This window comes from Falco naumanni, chromosome 7, assembly GCF_017639655.2.
Source record: "Falco naumanni isolate bFalNau1 chromosome 7, bFalNau1.pat, whole genome shotgun sequence".
In the NCBI taxonomy this organism is placed as follows: domain Eukaryota; kingdom Metazoa; phylum Chordata; class Aves; order Falconiformes; family Falconidae; genus Falco; species Falco naumanni.
In genome coordinates this window covers 15,581,857-15,605,332 of record NC_054060.1, presented here as the reverse complement: position 1 = coordinate 15,605,332, position 23,476 = coordinate 15,581,857, and the positions used below count along the sequence as shown (strand labels likewise).

Here is a 23,476-nt window from a genome sequence, read left to right as displayed (position 1 = left end):
ATCCCTAAGCGCAGGTGTGAGCACAACACGCTCCCCCGCAGCGGGGGCCGTCGGGAGGGCAGGGAAGTAAAGCTGCTGGTGAAAGCTTCAAAAACCCTGCTGGCTGGGACGTGTTCTTGTCGGGCTGTTTGCTGGAGTGTGATCAGTCTGCGGTCAGAGAGGTAGCAGGGGTGTGGGAGGGCTTGTGCAGAGCTGGTCAGGCCTCTTTCAACAAACAGTTTGGTTTAAGGTTTCTTTTTTTTTTTTTTTTTTTTTTTTTATGGAAAACTTCAGTCAAGCAAAAGCAATCCCAGCCCAGCAATTCAGCCGTGCCTGTTTGCTCTGAGGAGTCATTGGAGCAGAGACTCAAACCTGCATCAGTGACACCAAAGGTGAATGCTCAGACTTGCTGGACTGTAGAATCCATCTCTCATTTAGTTCAATGAATACTTAATTATTCCTACAAATTGGAAGAGCTCAGGAGTGACAGAGAAGTCCTCCTGTGGAGTGACCAGTTCCTAGTAGCTAGAACACACACGTGGGATGTAAAAGTTCAGGTTTCACGTCCTCGCTTTGACCCTTTCTGGGCAGACTTGAGACTACATGAAGCTTAGTGGCTAATTCACTGTCAGACCTTTTCTGTGCAATTTTAGGCAGAAAAAAAAAAAAAAAGGGCGGAAGATACATTCTTCCTCATACAGTAAAGGATCACTTGGAATCTCCCAAATATCTGATAGATAGAAAATCTTTTACACTCCTCATGCTCTAGGCAGGAGCACGAGTACATCTTTATAGCAAGCACAAGTGCTTCAGGTGCAGGGTGGCTAGGACAAGTGCAACATCCCATCTTGCAGAAACCCTACTTACCTCTCTGGGAGAGACTCAGCCTTGTGCAGAGGGCTCAGAAAATGGCTTCTCTACTATTTGCTTCATCTTTAAAACCAAATAGGGGTTTACCTTTTTCACAGCAAGATTTTGCCCGCCCATCCCTTGCCCCGTTTTACCTTCAATAGCAATTCTCTTCATTATTTTATCTGCTGTCGTTGTTTAAGACAAAAGTAGTTGGGGATTAAGACTGCAAAAGAAGATGCAGAGGTATGTAACAGTGCTACAAGGCACGCACAAACTGAACTTATTTGCATCCTCTTATGGTGCTTAAAGACTATTGAAAGAAGGCCAGAGGATGTCCCACAAGAGTAAGGGGCCTTTAGTGTATTTTTCATGTTTCTCCCACAGATAATTTGGAAGAAATACAGTGTACTTTTGTATGCCCCCGAAGTAAAATTACAACCAGCTGATGGAACTGTCTCAACAGCAACAACAAGAGTCAACTCAGAAAGGCAGGGTTTTTTTGCCAAATAACACAGATTGTTTATAATGAATATAAACAATTACACTGCTGACCAGATTCCCAGTACACTTCCATCCACAGAATATACAAAATACTGCTCTGGCACTGGTCTCCCAAATATTTGCCATATATTGAGCATTTTCAATGAATGAAATGCAACAGAGGGAAATCCACACCATGCTGTTCCTCTTTGCCAGCATTTTTTGCTCCACATACTTATTTTTGCCCTTTGTATTATAATCCTACATAAGCAACATGCTTCTTGATCCACCATGATCTTGCCCTAATTCTTTGATCTCACATTGATTTTTCTCATCTTCTCATGTAACAAGTCTAACATTGAGCACAGACAAGAAGGCAAGGGGAGATGTGGGAGCAGACATCATCACATTGCAGCTTCCTTGGCCATACTGATAAGTCTTGCTGGTTTTCTCCTTACCTCTTTCTCTGTCACATCTCAGTGCAGATCTTGACAACATGACCGTCTTTCCAGAGCTGAGATCGTATGTAAATTGGTGATAGTACAGAAGAAAGGCTTTCCACTGTAACATCCACCCAAGTGGACTGAGCCTGGACACCACCAAGCATTTATCTGAAAGCAGAAACTTAAGAGCTTTCTAGGGCACTGTAAAATTTAAACCCTCCTATGGGACAGTATTGAGGGAACAAAAGTATCTACAGCAAACAAGAGAAGAATCTTGCCAAAGAAAACTCCTTTCAAAGGTCTAGTGATAGAAATATATTACGTATGATGTTAACACAGGTAATTTGCCAGAAAGGTCCATAAATCATCATTTCAATGGGTCATGAACTTCAAACTGTGCATTCAGCTCAGCAATTTCATTAGAGCAGAATAACCTTATTTCCATACAAAGAGCAGTCACGGTGCTAATTCTAAAGTAACAAATTGCTCTTTTGCTTCAAAACTTATTAGTACCATCACTGACAGATATAGGGGAAAAAAACCAAGAAAAGCTGTTGTCCACAGAGTGGAAGCTGAAGAATGGTGAATACCATGGCCAACTCACTGCAGTTTTCTGATGGTGTCACAGGAATGTATTTTGCTGGCAAAAGATAAGTTGCATTATTTATTACTGGAGTCAAAAGCAAACCCTATGTATACCAGTTTGGAGCACAACTTCTGTCAACTGCTTAAACATTTCACTACTGTAGTTCCTGAACCACACTGAGATGCAGACACCCATCGGTCAGTAGTAGTCCACACCATGTCAAGTTGCAAAAATATTATTCCTTACCCATAAATGCCCCTGACAAAGTTTTATAAAATAAACAAGCTGATGTTTCCCAGTTGCTCCCTGTATAAAATAATCACACAGAATAGCTGAGGTTGGAAGACACCTCTGGACATCATCCAGCCCAGTCCCACTGCTCAGAGCTGGATCAGCCAGAACAGACTGTCAAAGGACTGTATCCAGTTGGGGTTTGAGCACCTCCAAGGATGAAGGCTCCACAACCTCTCTGGGCGGCCTGTTCCAGTGTTCAGTGTTTGACCATACTCACTGTACAAAAAGAGTTTTCCTCATGCTTACATGGAATTTCTGGTATTTCTGTTTGTGCCCATTGCCTCTTTTCCTTGGGCACTGCTGAGAAGAGTCTGGCTCTGTTTTCTTTACATCCCACTCATCAGGTAATTTATACACACCAGTAAGATCCCCCTGAACCTTCTCTTCCCCAGGCTGAACAAACCCAGCAATCCCCATGTCTGGCAGATGCTCAGAGACCTTAATCATCTTCTCACTCCTTCACTGGACTCCGTCCAGTATGTCTATGTCTTCCTTGTACTGGGTACTCCAGCACTGGATACAGCACCCCAGACGTAGTCTCATCAGTAAAATACATCTGCTAACTACTGTGTTCTTAAATTGTATTCACATATAGTCCCACCTATCTTCCTTTTCTTTGCCTTAGAAAGCTGCTCTTACCTCCAGAATGTTTTTCTTGTAAGAAGCAAGAATTAGTTTAGCACAGTTACGCAAAAGATAGCTTTTTTTCTGTGATTTCCTCAAATCACTCCCACCAATTTTATCATGAGTGATAAGGATATATCTGACAGGTAAGTTCTGGATTAAAGCTGCCTCTGTCTTTATAGAAAGCTGTATCTCTGATGCTGCCCCATCATCCTACCCCTCTCCTTGCCCATTTCCAGCTGCCACCCCATTGGGGTCAGGCAGCCAGAAACAGGCTCTGAAGTTCTGCCGCTCATCTCAGCTAAACTCACTCTTAATATTGAAGAGGTTTCCCCGTTTTCAAGTTTTATTGAGTGCAGACCCCGCTGTGCACTTAACCAGGCTGCTGACGTTGACACAGACTTTCCCAGAAGCAGGACTGGGCCTGTGACGCTTTGATTAAAGTTTCAGCTAAAGACACAAACTCTCTTGAAAACAATGAGCTGGCAGACAACATTGAGTGCCAACCAATCAGTCAGGTTATTTTCTTGGGTTCCCTGTTCCACTGCACAGCCTTGGCCATAGCAAATATGAAACTAAGGATAAAGTACGATGCATTTGAATCTAGCCTTGAAAATCTGCAGCTACTGCAGCTGTGGGTGCCTTACCCTAACTACATCCTGTTTATAAACAGCCAGCACAAAAATGTCATTTTTCTGATTTTAAGCCATTTGCTGTAGCCAAATATGTATTTCACAACAACAAAAGCATCTCAGCCAGTTAGAATTCATTTCTCTACCCCTGCAAATAAATAGTAATCAACTTGCCCATTGGTGGCAGTTGCTCAGTTTGTATGTGTGGCTCCGTCTCCCTCCTGCTATGAATATGCAGATCCCTCCACTCTTATTAGTTTCTGAAATGCCTCTGCTCACCCTGCTTGCTGTAGCTGGCATCTCTGAGCTGTTTGGGTGACAATACCACAGCTTATCACCCTCTGCTGAAGGCACAGATAACTTTAAAATGTACATACAAGGAAAAAAAAAAACAAAAACAACAAAAACAAAAACGGTGCCACAAGTGAAATAAAGCTGACTGTTGAATTTTGTGTCTTAGCGATGGATTTTCAAGGCTGAAAAAGAGTGGTAAAGAACACACCTCTTGCCCTTGTCTGTGAGGACTGGCTCAGGCAGTAACTGTCCCATGCCAGCCAGCCCAGCAGAGTGCGTGTGCAGGGCTGGATCTGAGTAAGGCACATTCTCAGAAAAGAAGTTTATTCAGTGTACGTGCACAGGCTCTTGCTCTCAGTATAATAGTCTGGCCTTCACAGCACTGGCTGGTGCTATGCCTTCTATGTTGTTCTGGTTTATTTTTTACTAAAAGATAGTTTAGCAGACTGCATTAAGTTCCAAAAAACATATTTGTGATACTAAGAAAAACCTGAATCAACAACTCCTTGTAGGCTTATGTGCAGGCTGCATGAGCAGGTTTGTGAAGGGTGTGTACATGCTGATCTTGCAGAGATTTACATCTGAGAGTAACATCCCCCACCCCCTCTCCTCTAGTAGTCCCAGAGAAGTGGCCGTAAACCCACAATATCAGTTAACAAAACCATTACCGTGGTTTAGGACATCACTGCTTTACTTCCCCCAGTTACCAGTCCAGTGTCAGAAATTTCCCCACATGTATTCAGCAGAATGGTCTCCAAGACCTCTCCCTATTTTTCCTCTAGGCTGTGATGGATTTAAAACTATATTAGGTTTAAATCGTTTAAGCAGGTGGTTAAGCCGGCTGCCTGGTTTTGCCCAGAGAGTGCAGGGACGAGGCACGTCGTCTGCTCTGCCGGCAGAGTTACAGGGCAGCAGTGGTTGGCAGAGGGGCAGTAAAAAGCAGCTGTGCCTGGTAATGAGCATCAGCAGCAGGAGGGGCTGCGTCTGCCCAGCCTGAGCACCTGGTCCTGCACCAGCGCTGGTGCTGGCAGCCTGCTCTGCCCAAGCAGAGCCCCAGCGGCTGCCTGCGACAGGTTTGGAAGTCCCCTGGCGTATCTCATCGTAGGTCTGGAAACTCCGGTCTCCATCAGGAAAACTGCTCAGATCATTAATAATTCTAGCCTACGTCAGTGGGCCTTAAATGCATGCTCGAGGCTTAGCCATCTGTAGATGGAAGGGAACATGTCCAGGGAATTTAACTGAGCCACAAGACTTTGCATTGAAGCAGCTACTGAACGCTCACACAGTCTTCTCCATCCACTCCTCGGTGGGACGCGGCGTCTGACAAGCAGGTGGTAACAAACAGCTTGAGGAAATTGATGCATCTGCTTTGTTAAGTGAGCATGTGTCTGAGCCCTGAATCCATCTTGCAATCAAGCTTTTAATAGGAAAATGTAATCCTGAAGATGATACATCTGAATGGGACCCAGTAAGAAATAGATTGAAACGTAGGCATGGTTTAGAGTGAAATCAAAACAAAAAATCAGTCAAAGGGCTGTGAAAAAGTCACACGGTGCTGAAAGCAATCATAATTGCACCAGTCAATTACGAAACTGTAAATTGAAATTTGGGACTGGCCAATCTCCTGTCTAGTTTCACTTGCAAGGGTGAGTCTAGCTTGAACAAAGAAAATCAACAAGAAACCAAAGAAAAACCCTGGGAAGACATGGATCCAGTGTTTACATTGCCATCCCTCTCGCTGAGCTGTGACAAGAGGGAGACTAGAAAAACACGAATTGTAAAATACAATCTTCTCTTGCTATTCCCCTTTCAGGATTGATGAGTAATAAAAGCAATTAGCCAGAAATGTTTTTAAAACTTGTCAAATACATTATTTGACAAATATATTCATAAATCGTGTATCTAGTCACAAACTGTGTGAGCTCTGAAAACTACCTCATCATTTTAAAACAACTTGAAAATCTCATTTCATCCATTGATGAATCACCTTCCCACATTAGCAATAAACTGGCACAAGCAAGACAGAGACATTTTTATCCTTCACATCATATGAAGTGCATTTCAGGACACTTAACACTTTGCTGAATTTGAGCAAAGGCAAAAAAGGTGTATGTGTGCGTGTTTTGGGACAGTGGATGCACAGATGTAGGTTTGGGGCAATTCTCTACATCTGTGCAAGCTCCCACTCTGGTTTCTCTGCAAGGACCCTCTGCATGGGGAGCTCTGGAGGCCCGTCGGCACGCAGAAAGCTGAATCTCTCCTCTCAAGTGTTCCCCAGCCAACCTGCAGCTTCTGAGCTGGGAAAGACCCCCTTAGTCCTTTGGGCACCCAGAAAAATGACCTGGGTTGTTTGGGTTTTTTAATTATAGGTCAAACTTTGCATTCTTATCAACAGCAACTTTAATCTTAAGTGGTCAGGTAGATCCCTGCAGACGGCTCATGCAAAGAACCTGTGTCACCAACACAAATGCATCTCATTTAGAAGAGGGTCCTCCCTCCACCCACCCAGGTGGTACTCATGGGGACTGAGAAGCTCATTGCCCTCCCATTCACCTCCCTCTCTCTTGCTGTAGGCCTTGAGAACAGCTGTATTTGATAAAAAGCGAGAAGAACTTTAAAATCCGTATCTATTTAACTGTTTGTGTAATTGTAAAAGTGCTTGCCCTGCACAGTTAACTGGCAGCGTGTTTCGGAGCTGGTAAATGCTTCATCTGGCAACTGGGGGCTTTTTTGCCTTGTATACTGCTCATGACCATGCATTGTCACTTAATTAGGCTGAAATTAAATAAACAGATCCAATGCGGTTCTCCAGGGTTATGGACTTATGTCTGTGTGCTGGACTGGCAACTCATCAGTGGTTGCTCTGCACTGCCAGGGGATGTAAACGGTGTGCTTGGTTTGGTGCCTACACGGCGTGTACTGAGCTGCTGCGTGCTCCTCGGGGAGTCCCTAGGCTGTGGCCAAACCCAGCTTCACCAGGTACTTCTCTCCAAGATAAGTTAAATTCTCAGTTCCTTGCAGTCTAAAATACAGTCATTCATGCTACATCTGGATCACGGTCAGTTCATGGTGCTTCTGTTACCCGTTCTCAGTAAGCTGGTTATACTTGTGTGCTTCTTTTTGCTCAGAGTCAGTGACATTTGCAGGTGAGCTGGCTGGACGTGTGATGTCGTGGTGAAGGAGAAACAGTTCACAGAGATGCACTGGTTTTCACAGAAATTTCAGCTGGAGAAGATTTTGATGTAGGAAGAAGGGAAAGAGAGGAAGAAAAAAGGAAAAGAGGTCCTTTATTCAAAACAAAATATTGGAAAGCATTGGGTTTGGTGCAGAGCTGAGTGGGACGCACTGCTAGCCCTCAGACGTTGCTGCAAAATGGAAGTATTGCCTGCTTAACCACTGCCGCCACGTCACAGGCTGAGAATGTCAGGTCTGAGATGAAAAAGGAACCCAAGGCTTCCCATCAAGGTACACGCTCACTCTTGCTTTCTCCTGAGCATCATTCCGGCTCATCTCTATTAATTCACAAGCCATACTATATATATATTAATAGACAACTTGGACTTGGAATTTATTTTGCAGGAGATTTTGTTATTGCCTCATAAACACAGAGCTCCCTTAAATTGTCATCAAAATACATCACCATAAAATTACTGAAGCAATAGAAGAAAAAAACATACAGCACTCTACACCAAATCCTGCATTGAGTATTACGCTGCTCTTCTGTGAAATTCACCGTTCTTGCAGGGATCTAACAGCTTTGCCATATTCTTTCACTGATACGGGTAGCCCAAAAGAAGCAATCATACTTTCAGCAAAAGGTAATTTAATTTCCATGGGACTGTGGGCTCCAATCTAATAGGACCATCTTAACTCTTCTTATATGCAGCCAGCACTAACTTCTGTTCTTCACTACTTGGCACCTTAGATAGACATTTATGTCTGAGTAAAGTAGCTGTAACTTATGTGTGAGCAAAGCAGGGCTCTCCATTTGGAAGCACTTTCCATGGGTGTAAATGACAAGCCCAAGGCAGCAGCAAATCCAGCCCAGAAGATACCGTTAGTCCATTGCAGGGAGGTGGGGAAAGGACACTTTGATTATTGTGATCAGTACCGGGTAGATGTTAAAGGCTGTGTGACACTTTGCAGGAGAGGAAAACGTTGTCTGTGCTGAGCCGCGGTGCCTCGTCGCTCACGCCCGGCGTGCAGCACGCAGTGCGAGCAGGGAGCCCTGCGCACGCCGCGCCTGGAAGCGCTTCCACGGGGCTTCCTGCACCTCCCTTGGGAAGGGCTTGGGGAACCTGCCCCGAGTGCAGACACAGACCGTGTTATGATACGAGCGCTGCGATTCTCGGTAAATAAACTGTTGGGAAGTGGCAATACCAAATTAAATGGCAATAAAGCTTTTGTTGTTTCAGTTTTATGCAGGTTTCAAGACAGAATCTGTGATGAATGGCATTGTGTATGCTTGCACCAAAATAAAGAGGGTAGCATGGCATATAAATAAGTTTAGCATTAGACTGGTATCTTTTTCAAATTATGGCTCCCTAACAGAGTTTTACAGAAATTTGATTACGATTTTATTGCATGGAGGACTCTTTTGCATCTGTTTCACAGATACCCACCTTTTAGATTTTATTTAATTTGTATTGATTTTTCCTGCACTTCCATAAGCAGGCATCACACATCTGAGCACACACAAAAATGATTACTTAAGTGATGATTTAAAAATAATGGATGTACATTAGCACATGAATGATTAATTCCTTTTTCTGAGTACAAGCATCCAGGCTATGGCTGAGTAAAATATTGATGGTACAAAGGAAATGAGCTGTTTCTTAATTTAGTTTTGTTCTGGTAATGTGTAACTAATGTTGTTTCCTTCTAGCAGTATGCATTTAGTGACCCTTTTAAATTTTAATACCTAGTGATAGCTAAACTAATAGCTTCATGGGACATATAAGAGGGGATTTTGAAAAGATGCAGATAGAGTTTACATGCATTAATTTGAGACTGTCTGTAACACATTTCATTCAAATAAGTACTACAGAAGAACCTAGATAAAGTCTCCACGCACAGGCTGGCATTTCACTCGAAGGCTGAGGCTTTTTTTTTTTGCACAGGACGCATTGAAAGGTGGAGATTTCACCGTCAGACTCGTCTCCTGAGGCTGTGGCATACAAATCCCAGTTCATCGAGGCCTGATGCTCTTGTGACGCACTTGAGAGTGCGGGGATTTGTGAGACTAGTACAAAATGAGAGCAGGATTGCTCTCACCACCTGATACCTGGGCGTATGTTAACACTAAGTGTAGGGGGGACCTGAGCACTGTGATTAACCCTGTGCTGGACTCCCGCAGCCCAAGTCAGAGATACCTACATTGTGGTTTCTCACCGTTCCCACAGCTGCTGAGGTGTTTCTGGAAGCTTTTGCCATGACTACAGCATTCTGAAGTGTTTTCCCACATGTTTGCTGGGAAATGCCACCGTGGGGAGAAAGGCACTGAAAGACACACACTACTCACGCAGTGCTGCCCACACCTTCATTGCAGAGAGTGGCAGGCCAGGCTCACCCAGCCAAAACTCAGACCTGGTGCCCTGTCGAGCAGAGCAGGATGGGCTCAACACCAAAGAAAAATGTTTTAAATACTCCGTAGAGGTGGCTGGGCAGCAATGCGTGTAAGGACACAGGTTATGGTAGAGCACAGCTACAGGCTTTGACGTTCTCAGGTGGGAATACAACCTTGTTACTCAAGGTTGATCTACAGGCTGAATCCCTGGCATTGCCTACCCACTGCCCATCTGTTAGGTGGCACTTTGCCCACCGACATGGTAACGCGCCAGGTTTCATTTGAAGTAGGTACCTTCTAACAATGGGTTTAGAAAGCAGCCTGTTGAAGACAGCAACTGACACTTCTTTCTTCAATAGGCTATTTTTGGAATGGGAACACTGGCTGGCAGCAAGTGCAAAGGGCCTAAATCGGCTTCTGTTAGTCAGCTGCAAGAAAAAAATCTCATTTGCCACAGTAACAGAAGGTTTTGGGCTAAAAAGTAAAGCGATTCCTTCCATTTGCACTTGCTGGCCTCACATGGGTATGTTTATTGTGGCTACTTAATCCTACTTCACCAAACTGCATGGCAATTTGCAGGTGAGAAAGGAAAAGGAGGAAGAGGGAACAGTGTATTGCTTTTGAGACAGCAAAGGGTGCTTTTTTGTTTCATTTCAAACCATGACCCTTTGATATTTTCCACTGCTGCAATGGATATTATATGATAAACCTGCCAGGACATTTTATATGTAAGGAAGAGTTTGAAAAATACATTTCACTTTTTTGTTGTTTGTTTGGCAACTGAGAGAAAAGAGCATTCTTCATGCAGTCCCAACAGAAATCAAGGCTTTCTGTCATCAGGTCTTTTTTGAAAGGGTTTTGAAGATCCTAGGGAGAACATAGGCTTTGGCTGTGTTGAAAGTCTATGAAGGGGTGTAGATCAGAGAGCAAGTTAGCACATGCAGATCTCCCTGGTGACATGCTGGATACAGGATGCCTGAAACGTGGGCAGGGTGTAAAACCACACGGCTTTAGGAGCAGCCCAGATGGCCAGCAACCCCAGGAACACATGCACACGTGCTATCCTGATCCTTCTAGGAAGGCTTTTGAATCTAAATTGTCAGCCTGACATCAGCGCCATGACATTACTGATGGGCAGGAGTGATACACAATCCACCTCTCAGAGAGCTACTGGCTTGGGTCTTGTAGTACGAAGTCGTATGGCCTAACATCCCTCTCCTGACATGTCCAAAGCTCACCTGAGCTTGCGTCCTGGCAATGTGACATGATAGGAGTCCGAGCTTGACCTCGGCTCTGACCTGCTCTTAAATTACCTGTCACCTGGCTGAGCATTGGACCATCTGCTTTCTCCCCCCTCTGCTCTGGTGTCTTCCCCCAGCTCCACTCTCTTCTCATCGCTGCCAGGACAAAGTGCTGTCCCACCTGGCAGCACGCTCCAAGCCTGGGGCAGAGCCGGGGGACTTGCCAGGTGGCAGGGTGCCAGCTGAGCCTCTGCTTCATGCAGCCGCGTCCCCCCTACCACATATGGGGAGTGTTTCTGTGTGGTCTGGCTACAGGAGGATGCAGAGACGTTTCGGTCCCTCTCTGGTTTAGTGTTGAGCTCTTGGCCTGATGCACACATGTGGCTAATGACGGCAGGGAGAGAAGGCACCAACCAGGCATTCCACGCCAGCACACCAAGTACATATGCACAAAATAAACAGGGTTCTTCTTAACACAGGAAGTTCTTCAGGCAGCATCTGAAGTACTCGGATAAAATACCCAACTCTGAAACAGCTTTTGATAGGAAAGCTGAGAATAACCTGTAGTTATCTTTGGCTACTGGACAGTAGAGACTTTATTATAAAATGATTTATTTGCAATAACAGGCTGCTAAAATCCTGGCACCTCATTATGCAACTAATTTTAAAAAGTCAAATCTATAAAAGGAGCTGGAAAACTTTGACTGGAGCCACAAGTGCTGTTTCTTCCATTGCTTCTCAGATAAAGAACCACTTTTCGCACCCTCCGCTTATCCACAAAGACACAAAAAAGAGGACATCTGTAGCTAACAGCCACGGCAGCCACGACTGCATCACTGCAAGCAGCAGAGGGAACAGAGTGCCTGCAGCAGTCTCTGTGCTTTGCCAAGAATGGAGATGTCACGGCCTTTTTTTTTTTTTTTGAGCCACGTCAGATAATAGTATTGGCATTCCTACCTGAACCTGTTTTTCCAAGTCAAGCACCATCCAGGGGATTTAGTAGTAACTTGATGATCACTGGTTACTTCTTTGTTGTATATTTTTCCTATGTTAATTCTTCCAGTATGTGCTGCAACAAGATTTTGTGGGATAGAATAGGTGCCACTGCTAATTTATATTGCCTTGGCTCCAAAGCACTTTCTACACTTTTGACCCCACACACCCCTCCTCTTCTAGACCAAGCCCCCTCCCTGACAGCTCCTTTGCATGACTGTTTCCTGCATGACTTGTCACAGACAATGGAATTTCCCCAGACTCCGTGGAGCTTTGCATCACTCAAGATTAGTGGGCTGACATGCATAGTCATACAAGCAGCTGGCAGACTGTGATCAGTGAAACAACGTGGGGATGACATGGGCCACCTAGCTCCTTCTCACCTACCGTCACCTCAAAGGCAAAAATATGTCATTTTACACCCATGAAAGAAAAGTAGTAAGAGATGTCCCAGGATCAGTAATATGAGGGTGGCTCTCAGACATGGTGCCCCATTTCAAATGTCCGTGGGGGGGAAGGAGTAGCAGTAACTCCAAAGGATCAAAGCCACCTGCACTCACTTTCACCGCTTCGGTTTGATAACGTGGTATCTAGAGAATAATAATTGTTTGTACTCACTCACTTTCTGTAAGTGGAAATTTTTCTTCTGCACTAACATGCAAAGCACAGAACAGAGAAAAGCAAACCTTTCATGGATGGCTCTGTTATGGTTATTGAATAGAAATCTCCGCAGATTTTTCAGCCCACAGCTAGCACACGAGAGTACACCAGATCTAGAAGTCATTTTTTCAAACAAACTGCAATATTAGATAAGGCCGTAAGTGTTGAAAAAATAATCAAAGGTGTCCACCTATGCCTCAAGAACACAATACCGTAGGCTCAAGTCAGATACTGAGACGTCAAGGGGCATACACTAAAAAGAAACTCAAGTTAACATGCCAAGTCCTGTCATAACTGATGGTGTGTGGGCTGTGAACTTTCTGTGTGTGTCACAGAGGCGTAAGTAAATAGTTTGATCATCTTTCCCCAAACCCAGGATGAGAGTCCACCCCCTTGCTGGTCAGGAATGCACAGGGGAAACGTGGTAAGGCTTTATTTCAGAGTTCGAGCAAACACAAATTTACAAGCAGTTTGTTTACCTTTCTATTCTTAGTGATTACTGGCATTAACTATTTTCTAAGCACCCTCCCTCCATCAGCCATGAACAATGTCTGTCTGATCCTTGACAAGTGTTTTACTGTCCCCCAGATGAGGCAGGGTTTTGGCTCCTGAGCTAGCGTCAGGCTGGACAGCTGCTTAGCTGTGACAGCCCAAGGAGCCACCTCAGGCTTGCCCAAGGGAGATTCAGACTGTACTAAATTACATTCTTAGAGTCTTATTTAAGGCTTTAATCCAGGGAGTTATATTTGGTGGGACAGCAAAGGAGCAAGGCTTACGTGTGTCTGTGGATGTGTCTGTGTAAGCCTACACATGCACGCATGCCCCATTGCTTGTTTTCTGTGATACTAAAACCTCCACAACCATAAAATGTCATCAGCCAGTACCTGTGGACTCACCTTTGTGCAGGATGGGATTGCTGATACACGAAGCCAAGCTGATTCGTGTTGAATTTTATGGACTCTGGAATGAGTAATAAGATACCAATCTATAGATAAACTAATCTGTTGGTATTTATAACCAGTGAGCAATTGCCTCACCCCTTAACTGCAAGATTTGAGATGTGGCAGTTACAGTAGATAGTAGCTTTACTGTAGCTCTGAGCGGTTTGGGAACCTGTATGATCAGCTGAGTTTCTAAGGGACTACTTGATTTACCTTAAAGAAAACACCAGTCTTGTCCTTGGTCATTCTTACTGACAGGGAGTCATTTTTCTTCTGGGCCGGGACAAAAAACATGTAAAATCTGAGCCCAGTGAAGTAAATAAAAAGATAAAATTATCATCTGTTCCCATCCCACATTATCTTGTAATTTACACATAAATAACAGTGAAATAATGGACTGTTTTCAGGCCTGTCCCTGTTCTGAAGGTCACTGGGTCTCCATAGGACAAGGGGGACTCGTCACACAGAATCAATTACAGGATTAGGTAATCCCCTAAAATGGGACTGAAAAGCGATTTTGTGTAACAGTAGGTGCTATATATAACATAAACAGATAACATTAAGTGTCTTGTCGTCTTGCGATTATATGCCATGAACATAGATTTGTTACCAATACTTCTTTTCCTCTGTCTATGCCTGGAAATGGCATCATATTTTACTACTAGTGAGGAAAAGCGTAGGTAAACCCTGCAGACGGTGGAGCTGTACTGAGTAGCAGTATGACAAAAGAAATTTTGGAAATGAAAATTGTGGGCTGTGAGGAAGATCACCTCGGAAGTGTGCCATTAAATCCAAGTACAATATTTTGTTGATAATACCTTAGATGTCTGAAATTAATCCCCTATCAAAAGATAGGTGACGTAATATACCTAACCCATTGTACAGAAAATGGCGTTTTCTTGCTTTCAGTGATCCTGATCCTGCTCTCAGTGAGCGCTGAGGGGAGCTGGCAGCACCCCCCACTCCGTGCCAGAGGGCTCCGTGGCAATGCCTTCCGCTTGGCTCTCCTGTTCCTAGCTCTGCCCTGTGCAGCTGTCCCTCTGTGGGATCAGGTTTTTTACAAGATTATTCTTTTGCAAGGACCAGGAGTTAATCACATCCTACCATTGCCGTGACCTTTGCAGGAGAGCGCCATGGCCAGAACCGCTGGCCTGAGCGCCGGGTTTCAGCGTCGGCCCTGACTGGGAGCTTGCAGGCCGGAAAGACCAGTTTTACAGGCCTGTGCCCAGTTAGTTTATTGCTTGAATCCCTTTTCTTAACTTTGACGTACAGCCATCCAGATTTCACTGTAAGCATGTTTCAAGTAGGAAAATACACAGGACAACACATCACAAATATTGTGTCTATGTCTATTTCTTCCCCCCTCCCCGTGGCTGACATGGGGCTCCGCCAGCCCCACAGCCTCTGCAGAGGGGGAATTTCTGGCCTCAGGTTCATCCGTGCAGGATCCCACGTGATCCCCGCTGGCTGACCCCCACAGTGTACTGCCAAGGCATTTAAAAAAGTATTATTTTCCCAATTATTTTTATTAATTACTGGCACATCTCCTTTACCTCCCCAGAGGTAGATGGGAGGAATTGGAGAGCCAGTGTATTGAATTTCAGTCGGACTTTTGCCTAAGTAAGAACTGAGAGCAGCTATTAGATTTATCGCTTAAATATTCAATATAGTGTTCTGTATGCTTCTCAAGGTAAGCTGATGTCAGGTGATCGTGGGTGGGTATGGCATAGCAGTGTGGACCCATTCCTTACACCAGCTGGAAAGATAAATGACGAGAGTGGAAGCATATGCACATGCTGATCCTATACAGAGCCAGGATGAAGTTGCCAAGTTTGGATGCACGGCCCATCAGTGTTAGCAGAAAATTATCACTACGCCTTCAAGTGACAGGCATACAACCTGAGATTTCTACACATCCCTCCAAATGAGGAGGCAGATTAGAAAGATATAAAAAAAAGAGAACAATGATGATAAATTGAAGTTTTGACAGTCAGAAATCCTTTCAAAACGATTCTCAGCACAGTACCCAAGAAGATGCTAAAAGAAAGCATTGAAACTGTTTTGTGTCTTCCTACATTTTACAAAATGCTAATCACATTTAAGTGCCTCTTATTAATTTTCTGACAACTGGCAAGGGTGATTTTCACCTTTTTTAGGTGAAAAAGGGGGAGTTGCACGTCATTTGGAAAACAGGAGAGAATTCTTTTCTTTCCTTCAGGTTTTATGAAGAGCTACACTTAGGTGCTACCTGAATCAGATACTCTTTACAAGGATCAAATTAGGATGTCTTTTCTTAAACCTACCACCCTTGATACAGTACTTATAACCAATTATTTGCCTGTATCAACACAGCACAGCCTTGTTATATTAACAATTTGCTATTTTTAGCCTATTGGTGTAAATCACAAGCGACAATGTTCTGAAATGTCACACTTCTGACTTGCATTGATACTGCTACCAGCTCAGGACTTCAGGAGAAAGAAAACAGTTGGCTCAGTTCTATCGCTTTGCCAACCAAACACTGGGATTTTCACCTGTCTGTCCCCAGGCAACAAGGTTCAGGGTGATGGAACAGGGATAGGATCTAAGTGCACTCCAGGCAGATTGAAGACCCATCTTCTTGGGATCTAAACCATGGGGTACAGGGGTGAGTAAGTGGCTACAAATAGGCAATAACTTCAGCAAGGGTTTCATGGAGGCTGGATGCTAAAGCCAGGAACAGCAGGCATCCATCTAACAGAGGTAAGCATTAGAAAACATGTAATTCTGCATTGTCCAGGCTAACCGTGATCGCAATGAGCGATCAGTTTCAGCTTATGCGGCTTTAACCCTGTTCCGGTGATGAGCTGTAAAGCATTTTAGCTTGAGTTTCCCACTTTCTACATTTACGTTCTTAAAAATCCAAAGAAGAGAATTCTTCACTGGTCAATAGGGATGAAAAGGGAAATTGTTCTACACTTATTCACATACTATACACGCCTGCCCTGCCCCGTGCAATGGCTCCCCAGATATTGAGAAGGCGCGAAGGCACATAAAACCAGAGCTGTATGAAAATAACTTTTCTAGGTTGTTAATAGACACTAATATTATCAGGCAGGCTAATATTTACCCCTGCTATGGGAGCATTATTCATTGAATAGCACCTTAAATAGTCGAACAAATTTTATGCAGTTATAATAAATAAATTCTACTCTCTTTTATTATCAAACTTAATTACAGTCAAGGTAAGTCATAACATCCGCACTTTGCAACTCAGATTTAAGGCCAGTGAATATAAAACCTGTGCATATCTACTTCATCGGAAATTATATATCTGACGCATATTAAATTATGTACCTATTCCTCTATACAATGTCATGCCATAGGCAGGTGTCTGTATGTACTGGCAAAATGTGGTGCCTTTTTGCAGGAAAAAAAGAGAACGGAAGAGGAAAATATTTAGCTAAATTATAATGACTCTTAGGATATAACATCAATGCCTCCTGGCATTACTGTGATTTGACCATCCTTCTGTAACTGACGTTTGCTGTTTTTATTGGAAATGACACAGCTTAAATGAACATGTCCTCAAAATACAAGTTTCATATTTCATTCAGAAGCCGTGCACTGTGCTGAGTCACTGGTTCAGCTCTGGCTCGGGCAGGGGGAAACCATCCATACCATTCCCCTCAGCGCTTGGTGTTTCCTAGGGATGCACCGTTTGCTCACACTTTCCCAGCCAGCCGTGCTCGGAAAGTGTTTCCCAACGTGCAAACTGCCCTGCACTGCGCGTACCAAATCACCGTGTGGCTGAAGCAGTGATTGTAATGAACGCTTCTGCTTGCTGAAATCAATTCAGCCTTGGTTATAAACCCAATGGAGGCATTCAAGCAGAATGAAATGTCTGGTTTAAACACATATTAGTTTAGTATTATCTGTATTTTAATGAAGCAAAAACTCAATTTGTTGTTCTAACAGATGGTGGTTCTTTTATCTGTATGTAAATTTTTAGTATTTTGCTTACATTTTCAAATTCATGAACGAGTGTTGCCTAAGTCTGTAAAACACTTAGAGGGTGAAAAGTACTTTAGACAATAGGAATAATCCATAAACTATACCTGTGCGATAGGTGAGTAAGTGCTCTCATTACCATCTCAGAGGGAGGGACAGGCACATGGAGCCAGAGCTGGTCCTCCAGCGTTTCTGCCTCCTGGGCTGACACTCGCTCCATTTTATCGTGCCTCTGTACTTTCAGATTCTGCTGATGTGTTTCTTTTACAAATCAATCATTCTAGAGGTAATTAACATTTAAAAGCCAGGTTTCTTTTAATTCCATTAGTATATTTGTGACAAGAACTGTGTTGGCAGAATCCAAAGGTTAAGAGTTACAATGAAGAACAAGTTTTAGGATAAATGAAAGTTAAGGCCCGAAATAGCCTGACAATACCCCATTAATCTGCTCACTATTGACACAATAGTGCTCTGTTGTGTCAATGAGGATTTAAGAAGCTTTGCAGCACATGTTACTGATAGTTTATCATATCAATAGGAGCCTGCATGTATTTGTGTTTAAAAACCTGTGGCTGTGTAATTCCCTGACTGCACACGTATTGTAAGTGCACATGCTTTAAATCCTTACATAAAGTGGTTTCTAGCCATGCAGCAAATTTTGAAACTATAATAAACTACCATATTTAAACGCAGACACAAGATATTAGTCTTGGCTATGCCAAAATCCTCTAAAATGCTGTCCTAGACTGAAACCCTCTGCCCTGCAGGAACGCGATCAGATTCTCAGCATAGTGTCATCTGCCTAATTGAAGCAGAAGGAGATTTAAGCTGTATTAATCTCTCATCCTGATATATGGAAGCCTTGAGTCAGCTTGCGGCTGGGATGTATAGTGGAGAAGAAAGGTCTGTTCCCACCAGCTGCCCCTCTCAGAGCGGAGGGGAGTGCGCAGCCACGGCCCAAGCAGATGCCGCAGGCTGTGCCGTACCTCCGTGCCCCGGCGGTGCGAATGGCCAGGCCCGTCACAAGAACCATGTCTCAAATGAAGAGGAGGGTGGCTTTTCTAGGACTGCGTTTTTTCTGGCTGGCACCACGAGCAAGCATTTCAAAATCCAAGAAGCAAACCCCAGCTGTAACATCCTGGTGTGGGTATCTTGCACCTGGGTGCCCAGACCCTCCATAAATCCACACGGCGGTGGGTCTGCTTGGTGTTTGACTTCCAGCGAAAAGGCCACGGAGCTAATCTGTGAGCCAAATCCTCCTCATTGAGGCACTCTAAGCTTTTTTGTCCTCAGGTTGCAATCTGATTCCTAACCGAGCGGGTAGGCTCTATCGCAGCATTTTTATGCACTGTGCAGATTTTGATGGTTTTCAGATTAGGGCTGTTTTAAGGGAAAAGAACAAACGTCCTTGCACCTTTAACCAGGCGGCAGCTCCTGGGGTGCAACATAGCTGTGCTGTGTTTGCTGTGAGGAAGCCCGTAATGATCTCGCCTTTAGCCTGTCACCACTAGGAAACATCAGAGAGAGACAGCCAAGGGACGGAGTTGCCAAAAACGTCCTATTCCCATGGCCGAGAGATTTTGTTGGCATCATCTCTAAAGAGGATTTACTATGGGCCAAATCCTGGCGCCCTTCCTTGGATGAATCAGTTCTCAAGAGGCAACGCTCCCGCTGTGACTGCTGCATGCGGAAAAACCTGCAGGATCAGCCCAAAAAATTGGGAGTACGAAGTGCCAGCCTTCCAAGGCTCGCGATGGTGGCAGCCGGTGGTGGCAGCGTGCGGCTCAGGGCAGGGACCTGGGAGCCACATGTGAGCCACACAGATGTTTCCCGGGCAAAAATGTTTTTTACTCAGATTTTTTCTGATTTCCAGTCAAACAGGCACAGATGATACAGTTTGGCAACTAAGCCTATTTATTTTTTTTTTTCCTCGCAGGGGCATCCAAAATATTTCGTGGCACTGTAAGCCTTAATTAATTTATCTTTCATGCGAAGAAAAATGAATTAGTGACAGCTATTTCCTGGACTTCATTTCTGGGATTAAACCCTTTGTTTCTGGACTATCTGTGGGGATTTTGGAGAGGCACTTAGAAAGATGTCACTTCAAGGACACCCACCCCCACACCCCCCCGAAACACTCCTCCGCAAAACTGAGGCTCGTTACCCCGCGCAATGGCATCGCTGGCTGGGACTTTTTCCTTTCCAAGTAGGAATGACCGGCGCTGCGCGGCGGCACCGCGGGTGCGGAGCGGGGTGCCCTGCCCGCGGCTTCGCTCCGCGGTTCTTTCCGCGGCTGCGGGGGGCGCAGGGGGCTGGATGGGGGGCGGGGACTGGACGTGGAGGGGGCTGTGAGTAGGGGGTGCGGGGGCTGGAGGCGGGGGGGGCAGGGGGCTGCGGGCGGGGGGCTGGAGGCGGGGGGGCAGGGGGCTGCGGGCGGGGGGCTGGAGGCGGGGGGGGCAGGGGGCTGCGGGCGGGGGGGGCTGGAGGCGGAGTGGCAGGGTTGGCCGAGGTGGGTCGGCAGCGGCAGAACTACAGGCGAAGTTTGCGGCGGCTCCGCGCACGCAGCCGCGGCCGGGAGCGGGGGATGGAGGCGCGGGTCAGCGGCCGGGGCGGGGCCCCCCCGCCGTGGCGGGGCTCCGCGCTGCCGGGGGCGCCGGGGGCCGCGCCGGGGGCGGACGGACACACCGGAAAGTTGGCAGCGGGCGCGGCGGGGCGGGGGCGCTGTTGGCGCGGCGGGGGGGGCGGGGCGCGGCCCGGGGCGGGCGGGAGTCGATACATTAGAGGCCGGGAGGGGGCGGGGGGCGGGTCCTGCGAGGCCCCGCCCCCGCGCTGGCGCGGCTCGGTCCGGAGCGCAGCGCCGGGATGGGGCGCCCGGCGGGGGACAGCGGGCGGAGGAGGCGGCCCCGCCGGCGGGCGGCGGCGGCAGCGGCAGGTACGCGGGGGCGCTGCCGAGCGGAGCGGGCGGCCGCGGCGGGTGCCGGCGCTGGCCGGGCCGGGCGGGGGGGGCGCCGCAGCCGCAGCGGAGCCGTTCGGTTTGTCCCCGGCGCGATCACCCCGCGGCGCTCGGGGTGAGTTGAGGCAGCGGCGGGGAGTGATTTACGGGCTCCCCGCAGCAGCCGGTCGCTGGGAGGCGGCGGGAAGCGTGTTCCGAGCTCCCCATCGGTTACGGATGGAAACGAATCCCGGAGGCGGCCGGAATTGCCCTCGCGCAGGGCCGGGGTCGCCGCCGCCGCCGTGCGCATCGCGCCGCTCAGGTGCGGAGCGGAGAAACTTTGTGGGGGGGGAGGGGGCGCTCGGGTGCTGCAGAAACCGATACAGCGGCTTGCAGAGAGCAATTAGGAAGGGTTTAAAGCCTTCTTTATTATTTATAAGCCCGGGATGAAAAGGGAAGGTCACGCAGCTCTGTCTAGGTGGGTGTTACGCGGGGGCTGCGGGGGCGGCCGTGCTGGGGTCCGTGTAGCGCCGTGCCCGTGTATCCTGTGAGTAGCAGAGGGCGGTGCGGCGCCTCAGGCCGGGGTTGCCGAAAATCCGGGCGGTCCGCTGGAGATCCTACTTGTTCGGTGGATACAGCTGTTTTTTAGTGGGTTTCTGCTGGTCTGCGAGTTGTCCCCCACTGGCGGCCGGGATGCTGCCTGCATGGCCGGGCGGGTCAGGGCAGCAAAATTCAGCCCTAGGTGCATAAAGTCACTTGTATTTGTGTGTGTGCGTGGCGTAGAATGCATCTACTTCTGAGCATAGCAGCGGCGGTGATGGCTCGTAACGCTCACATATGTGGCACTTGCTGTGCAGATGGTATTGTGGCTCATCCGTGCACACACACACACACACACACACACACACACGCTTCACACATGATGTGCCGGAATTAAAGCAAACTTCCACCAAAATGCCGTTCTGTGCTCTGTAAATGGGTGGTGGGGGTTTTCCCTGGTTTTATTTCCTTTGGGGAAAAACGTGCATCCTTATCGGGATACCTTTGTGTTCCATATCGTTAATGAATCAATAAACATTCTTAAGAAAAGACTTAAGTATTATTTGAAGGAACAGCTTCCTTCTGTCTTGGAGGCTTTTGCTGCTGGTCAGTTGCTCTCACATACAGATACTTTCACACAGAATTTTCTGAGGTTCTCTCCTTTTTCCCAGTGCAACAGGAAGCCCATTGTAAAGCTTTGCAATCACTTTTGTGGCAAAAGAGAATAGGCGTTTTTCCTGCTTTATTCATACTGTAAAATTCCGTGCACCTCCAAAGTCTGCTTAAGTTGCTATTCAGTAAATTAAGCTGTATGTAATCATGTTTAATGTGGTAAGTGACAGGCATATTTTGTTATGTTGGCAGATATTGTATAAACATTTACTCTGGCTTAGATAAATAGAAATTGCCAGTTGAGTGCTCTGATTCCTTTTCTATATAATCATGAACTTTAACACTTCTTGTAGTAACTAATATAAAGCTCAGCTGTTTTAAAAACAGGAAGAAAAAGTTTGCAGTAAGAATTAATTAATGCTCTGAATTATGTAGCTCAGGACAGCCAAAAAAGTATAACCTAGAGGCTCTAAAACGGTTTATTTAACTAGCTTTTTGCTTCCATCCACACCTTTAGTTCTAGGGAACAGCTACCTTCCTTCCCTCGTATCCCGCAGTCTGTCACTACCTGTTCTCCTTTATGGTCGAGATGCAACAAAGATAACATCATTTTCTAAACGTGCTTTGTGTGATGCAGGAGTGTGTGCCAGGAATACGGTGATGGCCCTGTCAAAGCTTGACGAACCAGCTGTGTGGCTGTGGGTTTTTCCCCTGCCTGTCGCACCCTCGGAGCTGGACCATCTGAGCATCCCCACCTCCCCTGAACGGCCAGTCTGAGCTGGCTATCAGAGCAGATGCTTTAGCCCTTGGAGCCACCGTAACTTTGATGTAGACTTACGAAGAGCGCTCATTTAGATAGAATGCTTAATTATAGATGCAATTAATTCTGACTAAATTGGTCTTTGATCTGATTGGTCCTGTCATACGAGATCTGTGAAGGTAGAGAAAAGGACGTCATAGCAGCTCACTTCAAAGCGTCTTTTAGGCATTTGTAATAACGTATCTTCTGGTCTTACTTCAGTTGGTCACATACAGGATTACAGCTCTTGATTTTTATGGGGTTTAAGTTATTTTTAAAAAATTACTGCACTTAACACAGGATTCAGCGTCCCTTGAAGTTGGTTGAAGCCCATTTAGCTGGACAGAACCTGTACAGAAATGTTGAAATGCCTTTGTTATGCTGCTTTCTGGAAAAAAAGAAATTTGAAATCTGAAGTCAAGTGGAGATCCTATGTGAATATGGTCATTTTTCATCAAGTGTCATAGAAGTGGCACGACAGGCTGTTTCAATTCTAGTCTTTCTTTGTAAGACAAAGGAAACAGTTGCATCAATAGCTTCTGTGCTCGTGTAAGCTTACATTAAGCTGACTTATGTTGTGGTCTGATGTTTTTCAAGGAATACTAGATGTGTTTGCTTTGCTTACTGAACAGAGAAGGTGGTGGCTGATTACATACTCATGTCTTAGACCTATAATTCCAGTTTGAAAAAAAAAATATTGGATGTCTTTCCATTGGATGAAGTGATAATTTACTCCACAAGTAATTAAGAAAAGATGGAAGGCATATTACTTGCATTGGGTAGTACAAGTTATTTTCAGTCTTAGCAGCTCTGTATGTAATTAAAACAGTTCAGATGTTGCTTTCGTCAAAACTGCTGTTAGAACAGATGATCTGTTTTCTTATGCATCAGATAAGCTACTGCCGTTACCGTTAAAATCCATCTAAGCCATTTTATTAAGTTGTTACTTGTTCTGTGAATAGCTGCCAGCCTCGAGTTCAAAAGAAAGTAGGTTCTGGTTTGTTCCCATGTCACATGG

At 45.8% G+C, this 23,476-nt stretch overlaps 1 protein-coding gene across 12 annotated transcripts in view; it reads left to right on the top strand.

Annotated features, from left to right (window-relative positions):
- Positions 1 to 23,476, top strand: part of SEMA6D (semaphorin 6D) — a 138,634-nt gene that overhangs the window by 86,825 nt on the left and 28,333 nt on the right. For 8 of the 12 annotated variants that reach the window (XM_040600634.1, XM_040600630.1, XM_040600632.1 and 5 more), the window contains exon 1: positions 20,393 to 20,507. The exons of 1 other annotated variant lie outside the window; for it this stretch is intronic. The gene's annotated coding sequence lies outside the window, so the exon portion shown is untranslated. Of the gene's footprint in view, positions 1 to 20,392; positions 20,508 to 20,620; positions 20,644 to 20,700; positions 20,830 to 20,899; positions 20,986 to 23,476 lie in introns of those variants that run through there. 3 more of the 12 variants (XM_040600626.1, XM_040600624.1, XM_040600625.1) reach the window with 3 other exon arrangements.